Raw genomic sequence first — 7,579 nt, forward strand, 5'->3', positions numbered from 1 at the left:
ACACACAGTAACTCCACGAACACACTGCGCGGCATCTCTGACAGCGGCCGGCGCTGCCTGGGCCTCAGGCGCCATCCTGGTGTGGGAGCTGCTCTGCTCGAGATGCTGGCAACCAACCCGCAGCTGCAACGCTCATGGGACACCGAGGGAACAGGAGTCACAGGAGCCCCCGCGCCTCCTCTGCTCGCCCCCTTATGTCTTTTTCTGTGCGCACCTCCCAAGCTGTCCGCATTCTGTCTGGTGGAGAGTTTGCGTCTCAGTTGCTTCATGCTGACTACACTATACATGTGGCTCTTTTACACGTGCTCACCCAATAACTTCAACATCATGCCCAATGCTCCCTTCCTGTACCAAACCAAGCCTTCGCTCTGCATGCTGCCTGGAGGGTGAGGAATGTCTTCCCTGAAGAAAGAGACGCGAGGAGATTCCAGACTGAGAGCCACGTGAATGCCTGGGTGAGTCAGGAGATGGGGAATGTTCCGGAAATGAGTGACCCTGCACGACCAGCACAGGCCTAAGGGTACAGCGTGAAGATCAAATCTAGCTTCCAACATGTCTGCTGAGGCTGCGTGGTGTTTGTGAAATGCTTGAATTATCCGTCAGTATTTAATACCCGGGAGATTTCACATTACACTGCAGACTCCCGCTTCGTCTTAAAACACTGGGGTGGGACTCAGCCTGCTTGCAGCGTGGCCACTAAATTAATCGGGGGGGCTGAGCTCTGTATGAAATGCACATTTTTAGTAGCTTAACACAGTAGCTATTTGTTTCTTCTCCAAGCAATAGCTGAGCACAGGTGTTTCCGGCTGGGCACCTTTTCCGGACAGTCCCCTCCCCAGGGCTATACGCAGGCGCAACTCCTTCTCTTCTGATTCCACCTCCTCTAGGTCTGCGGGGCTCCATCTGTCCAGCGGGGGAAAGAAGGAAGAGAAGAGAGAGAGTGCGGGTGGGCTTCGTGGTCCAGCCTGGACATGGTGTTGGTCGGTCTCGCTCATGGTTCATGAGCACAAGTCAACGCCATGCCTCCCCCAGTGGCAGCGATGGCTGGGGGGGGCGTTGCAGGGGATGCTCAGGGGGTTAAGAGAACGGCCTGTGGACCAGGAGCCGATTTCTGCTCTCTGGCCACTGCCTGCAGGGAGCGAATATTCTCTACCCCCTGCCTCGGGGCGCGTGTCCACTCTCTCCACCGCCGGCACCGGCCTGCTGAGCTCATCGGGGTGCCTTTCTGACCACTGTGGCCGTTTGAGTGACCTTCATGGGAAAGCGCATGTCTGGAAGTAGTCAAAACGGCTCTTTCTGGAAATGGAAAAGGCTTCGCAGACCTGGCATTAACAGCATTTTCCTTTTTAAAGCGAGAGCGCAGTTATCTCTTTAGGTCAACGGGCCATATGCAGATGTACCAGGAGAAACAATTATATGGCATTTTAGCCAATAACTGAGCGTTTCATAACTCTCCAGCACTGCTTTTGCTGTCCTTCTACATGGAATGAGATATTCGTGGCATTTTTATGGCCACTATTTGTCTCAAAGTCAGAGAACTCTGCTATGGACTGTGATTTTGGATGGTGGAGAAATATTTACTACATAGCTTAACACATTTCGTACCGCTCAGGAGTTTTCTCGTGTTTCGCGCGCCATCTGTTAAGGACAGCTCACGAGTGTTCTCGTTTTTCACGCCCATGGAAAAAGGAGTGAATCTAGATACTTATGTAAATTTGTTTGGTCCCTCTTCATAGAGGAAAATGTTTTACGCAGTACCATACGTTAAAAAAGTACTAGGAACTTTAACTGTTTAATTGTTTTTGTAAATAAAAATGTTATAATTATTGAAAAACAACACCTAAAGTGCATTATGATGATTTAAATAACGTGCAGTTTGCCCAAAAATGTGCAGTCCCTGGCGTATGTCTTAGAGATTTCTATGCGGTACGCAATGTGTTAAAACCTGTCAATTGCTTGATTGCTCTGACCAAGTTTATAAATGTTAGGAGAAAGCTAACATTTGGGGGGAAACCTGGCTTCTGCAGGCATCATTTATGAACGCTGTCTCTCGCCAGGCTGGGAACATCGTAGGCGCGTCTATTGTGATCTTCCTCATGCACTCGCTAAAGGGAAGGGACCACAGGGAAAATATTCAGAGATAATTTTCGTGGCAGAAAGGAACTTGGGTATCAGTGCATCTCACCGCATTTCACACTGAAGTCACTGAGCCTCCAGGAGGTAAACGCTGTGTCCAGTTACTCAGAGCCACGTACATTTTAGGGAACTTCTAGGCTGCTTTGCAGCACAGTCCTTTCATTTATCTCCAAGCTGTCATCAAATTCTACAAATGCCGTTGGGTTGATGGTTTAGGGCAGAGGTCCGCAAACTCATTAGACAACAGAGCCAAATATCAACAGTACAACCATTGAAATTTCTTTTGAGAGCCAAATTTTTTAAACTTAAACTATATAGGTAGGTACACTGTTATTAACTTAATTAGAGTACTCCTGAGGCTTAGGAAGAGCCACACTCAAGGGGCCAAAGAGCCGCATGTGGCTCGTGAGCCGCAGTTTGCCGACCACGGGTTTAGGGGATATCTGGGTGGTAGCAGCAAAGCAAGGAGAGGCTGAAGGTGGGACACAGACAGACATAGACTAGGAAGTGTGGCACGGAACCAGATTAGAATGAATGTTATCTAACACCCTTTTCCAAAATACTCTAGAGGTAGACGATCCCTGGAAGACTCTGAAAGATGTCAAAGCCTCCAAATACATAGAAAACAAACGACACGTCTTCTGCTGTGGTTCCTTCACTCACCTGTAGAAGAAAGAGTATTGGATCGAGCCACTATGTCCTCCCTGACTGGGCCAAGCTCACCCACATTCTTCCCAGCCTGCTCAGGGCAGAATGAACACAGGAGGCACCATTCCGTGCTGGGTCAGGGACAGGCTTCCCTGGTGCAACTTCTGTTATTTTTCTATGGAAGAAAATACCTTTCTAGGATTCTGACTTCCTGTTGTTCAGATCTGTCCGTCTAGCATCTGGATTGCTTATTGCCTCATCATCTTTGTTTCCGTACTTTTCTTCCCTGAGATACCAATTCTGCTTTTTTAAAAAATATATTTTTATTGATTTCAGAGAGGAAGGGAGAGGGAGAGAGAGATAGAAACATCAATGATGAGAGAGACTCACTGATTGGCTGCTTCCTGCATGCCTCACACGGGGATCCAGCCTGCAACCCGGGCATGTGCCCTTGACCCCGGGACCCTTCAGTCCACAGGCTGATTCTCTATCCCCTGAGCAAAACCAGCCAGGGCAATCCTGACCCTCTACACCTCTTTATTCTTCATGTTACATAGCCCAGCTCCCAGCCCTGAATGCTCTTTGCCTCACCTGTTTTGACCATCCTCATCCCACATTGAATTATTTGCTCTTTTCGTGTGAGAGATTCCTCACTTCTCATTGTCTAACACTGACCAATACATATCAGGTGTTCCTCTATGAACAACAAGATTAAACAAAGAGCTGAGGTACCACTTGTATCCTCAATATGGTGTATATTCCAAATACACATGGCTCAACCCCATTCTTGGGCATTAGTAAGCCAAAGTGAAAATAAGCAGAAACGATGTCCAAGGAACCAATGTTCATTACAACTCAGTGGCTAATAACATAATAATGATGATGTTAATAATAATAATAGTTAAGTAGTACTTAGTATGTTCTTTACATTTAACCCTTAATAAAACAAAACAAAACCCTGTGAGTTAGCTACCACTATTATTCCCATTTTACAGATAAGCAAATTGAGGTAAACAGTCGTCAAGGAATTTGTTCCAGGCCACAGACAATGGTTTGCTATATACAGAGCTCATAGGGAAAATTTGTGAATTATGTTACAACTTTATTGTAATTTAGATTCATTAATTATAACTACCATGTGGTTTATTGTCATAAAGCTAATGATCACAGCCAGCAATTCTGACAATATACTCAATAGAATCATTTTTTTAAACTCTTGACTTATATTATGAAACATTCACTCCTTTCTGTTTTCCTCTTTCACATCAACTTTATGTACATTCCAAAGGGAAGAAAAGATATTTGTGGAATATAGACAACCAAAGGAACTTAGGGGAAAAGCCAAATTTATAATGACCACGATCAAAGAGAAAATACAATATTGCCTTTATCCTTTCACACAAGCAAGGAACAGCCCTGAAAACTAAGTTAACCTTCTCCATTACCGTGTCATGTCCATAAACGACATGCTGAGAGCCGCTTTAATGACACAAATACTCTCTGAACTTGTTCTATGCTTATCAGTGAGAAACACTTCCCCAAGTCACCCTAAAGATGCATTTGAGCTGCCAGAATGCTCCCATCCCCAATCATTTTGCTGAGAAATATGAATTCCTTTTGGATGAGACGCGACATGGGTGTGGTGAGAGTGAGGCTGAGAAGAAGCCTCTGGAGACAAAGCACTGAGAGAGAACTTAGCTGATGCCTCAAAATAAGAGCCAGCAGATTCACATTTCCTATGAAATGTGTTTACACTAAAAGCTGTGATAAGACAAACAAGGTAGTTTTTTAAAAATACGATCTGATGTGTACATTCCTCTTAATGAGGAGTATTTGCCAATTATTTTAATATCAATCAAACTTCTTTGGAAAATAATGAATTTGATACCATACTGCAAAACCAATTTATTATAAATCAAATGCCGAGTCAAACATTTATATATATATAAAAGGCTAATCTGCAAAGTGTTCCCTCGGGAGTTCAACTGGGAGACCGGGAGTTCGATTGTTCGCTATGATGTGCGCTGACCACCAGGGGGCGATGTGAAATGAAGGAAGGCCGGCAGCCGGAAAGCCTCGATCAGCCCTGATCGCCAGCCAGGCCTAGGAACCCTACCCGTGCATGAATTTTGTGCACCGGGCCTCTAGTATTAATAATAAACAAAAACACCAACACAAACAACAAAACATCCTCCCTCCCAAGCTTCAGTGAATTGTATCTTTACCAAAAATACTTGGCAACACTTGCCCACAGTATGTGACACGGTGACCCATGGGGGCGCCATGATATATGGCATCTGTCTAAAAAATTGTAGGAGGTTTATTTTCCCAAAATTTCAACTATAGGCTTATGTTTCTAGATTAAGTTTTATAAGATGGCATAATATCTTAAATCTATATTTCTTGTGTAACTCTGAGTAATAAAGACTTCTAAAGTAATTACAAATGTAAATGCATTTCTATGTTCTAGAGCTCACAACAGTGTGTCCACAGTCCGGTGTTCATGAGCAATTAGAGTAGGAACTGTGGGGATGGGACGGAGATGGGAAAAATGAGAGCACATGCAAAGGACACACTTTGTCTCCCCCTTTCGCAGTTGCCCCCGGGGGGAGGGGTGCTTGGACATATCAGGGTCAATGAGAGGAAACAGGATGATGATGCTTTGCTGAGTCCCGTGCAGCGGACTCCGGAGTACAGCTGCCTCCTGTGCGGCAGGTGCCACGTTGAAATGAAGCTGGCGGGGAGTGGTGTGGCCGCACGGAAAAGGCCCTGCTGCGCTGCCTGCCTAAACGAAGGAGGTGGGAGCGAGCAGCAGATGACACCTGGAAGGTCAGATTGCTAGAGAATGGTGACATCACGTGCCGAAGGTGGAGAGCCGGGACTCCAACCCAGACAGGCTGACTACCACGCTCGCTTTTCAAACCACCGTGAGGCTGACTTCATTACACTGTTCGCTTTGATCTGAAACTGTGTCAAGGAGGTTTCTTGGCACCAAATCGGATAGAAGTGTCTGGAGGAATAAAAGCATTTTTACTGAGTTGATCATGTCTATGTTTTAACAAGGCAAATTCCTTCTGGGCTGTTTCTATATGAACTTAAAGGAATGCTGCACTTGCTTAAACCCTATGAGCTAACCCCCTGATGGGAGTTCCATGCTCCATGGCCTGCTTATAGCTCTGAGCTCTGACTCTGAGGATGCAGCAGTTCATGAAGTAGAGACCGCTGAAAGCAATGAGGAACCCACGGCAGTGGGTCTGTTTGTGATTTCCCTTACTCTATGTGCCACTTCTGCACTTTTCTTCTCCTTTTCTCCATCCCTTCAGTTCATTAATTTTGATCTCTATTCTCTCCTTGTTTATCTCATTCTTTCCACTCATATTCTTTCATTGTTTTTTGGGGGAGGGAGATATTTTTCCTCGTTAGTCCTCTGTCCTCTCCTATTAATATGGTTAGCACAACTATGGCAGAAAGAACACTAAAATAAGAGGCAGAGAATCAAAGTCATTTGATGTTGGCCAATCACTTAATTTTGCTAGGTCTTGGTTCCCTCGCCTGCGATGCAATGGATCACATTAGAAAGTCTCTGAAATTCATTCAGGCTCAAGAACTCTTCGTGAGGCTTGTTGAGTTTGCTATTTACATCTTACAGGGAACATGACTTGTTTAGGATGTGTCTACACAGTCATTGCATCGATTTCATCAAAAGATTATCTTTGGCACCAACCATCTGGGAGAACTGGATTTTGGACTTACTGGACCTAACACTTAGGCACGACTGCATAGGCCTGGCCAGCCAACACATTAGCTCAAGTAATAGTTTGTATCTAGTTCTCAGTAAGCATTTCTATGTGTAAAGTGCTAATACCTGCATTTTCATTGCAACTATTTACAACTTCTCAAGAGCTGGGTGAATTTGAATGAAACACCAGAATCTTGTTGAACCTGTACTCAAGAAACAGAAAGACTATTCCCACTAATGATTCTGTGAATATCCTAGCTGAGTCTGAGGATGAGACAGCCAACCTGGTTTCCTATGGAGTTTTAATTTTGATTTTGGAAAGCTTGGGAGACTTAATTCGAATGCCACCTGTAATCCTAGCTGGTCACTAACACTTCCTAGCCTCTTGCTCTCTCGTTCTCTCCCATTTACCTCATTCCTTAGAGCCACAGCTTGTTCATTCCTCTAGGTCATGCCTTGGTGATGGTGAAGCACATTTGCTCACCATCCTCCCTATAAAAATACCTAAAGTGCTTAAAGATGTCCCTCCAGGGGACCATCTTCCAGGTGCACTGACCTGTCTTAGTTTTCAACTTAAAACTTACTTTGCCATTGGAAAGTGTGGAGTACGTTTGCCTGGGTGCACAGGGTAAAATGAGCAATTATGATTATGTGGTCACCTTGCTTTATGGTTATTAAAGGAAGCTTGGGTGCAAGTAATTAAAGACTGGGGACTGGAAATGAGAAGAAACTTCTATTCATTCATTATCTACTTACTAGAGGCCCAATGCATGAAATTCATGCAAGGGTAGGCCTTCGCAGCCCGGACTTCATCCGGAAGGTTGTCCAGACGATTGTCTGGACGGCCGTTGGGTCGCTTTGCATATTACGCTTTTATTATTATAGATATTACAGATATTTAAAAAAACACTATAACATCTTCATTTCCAAAGTTAGGACACAAAGTTTCAAAAGGGCTGGAAGAACTGTCCAGCCACACAAGAAACTACGTCCGAGTTCAAACTCTGGTCTGTTTCTCTCCAAAACCCATGCACTTTCAATACACAATGTTCTCAC

The sequence above is a fragment of the Myotis brandtii genome, unplaced genomic scaffold (genome assembly GCF_000412655.1).
Source record: "Myotis brandtii unplaced genomic scaffold, ASM41265v1 scaffold227, whole genome shotgun sequence".
Taxonomy (NCBI): Eukaryota; Metazoa; Chordata; class Mammalia; order Chiroptera; family Vespertilionidae; genus Myotis; species Myotis brandtii.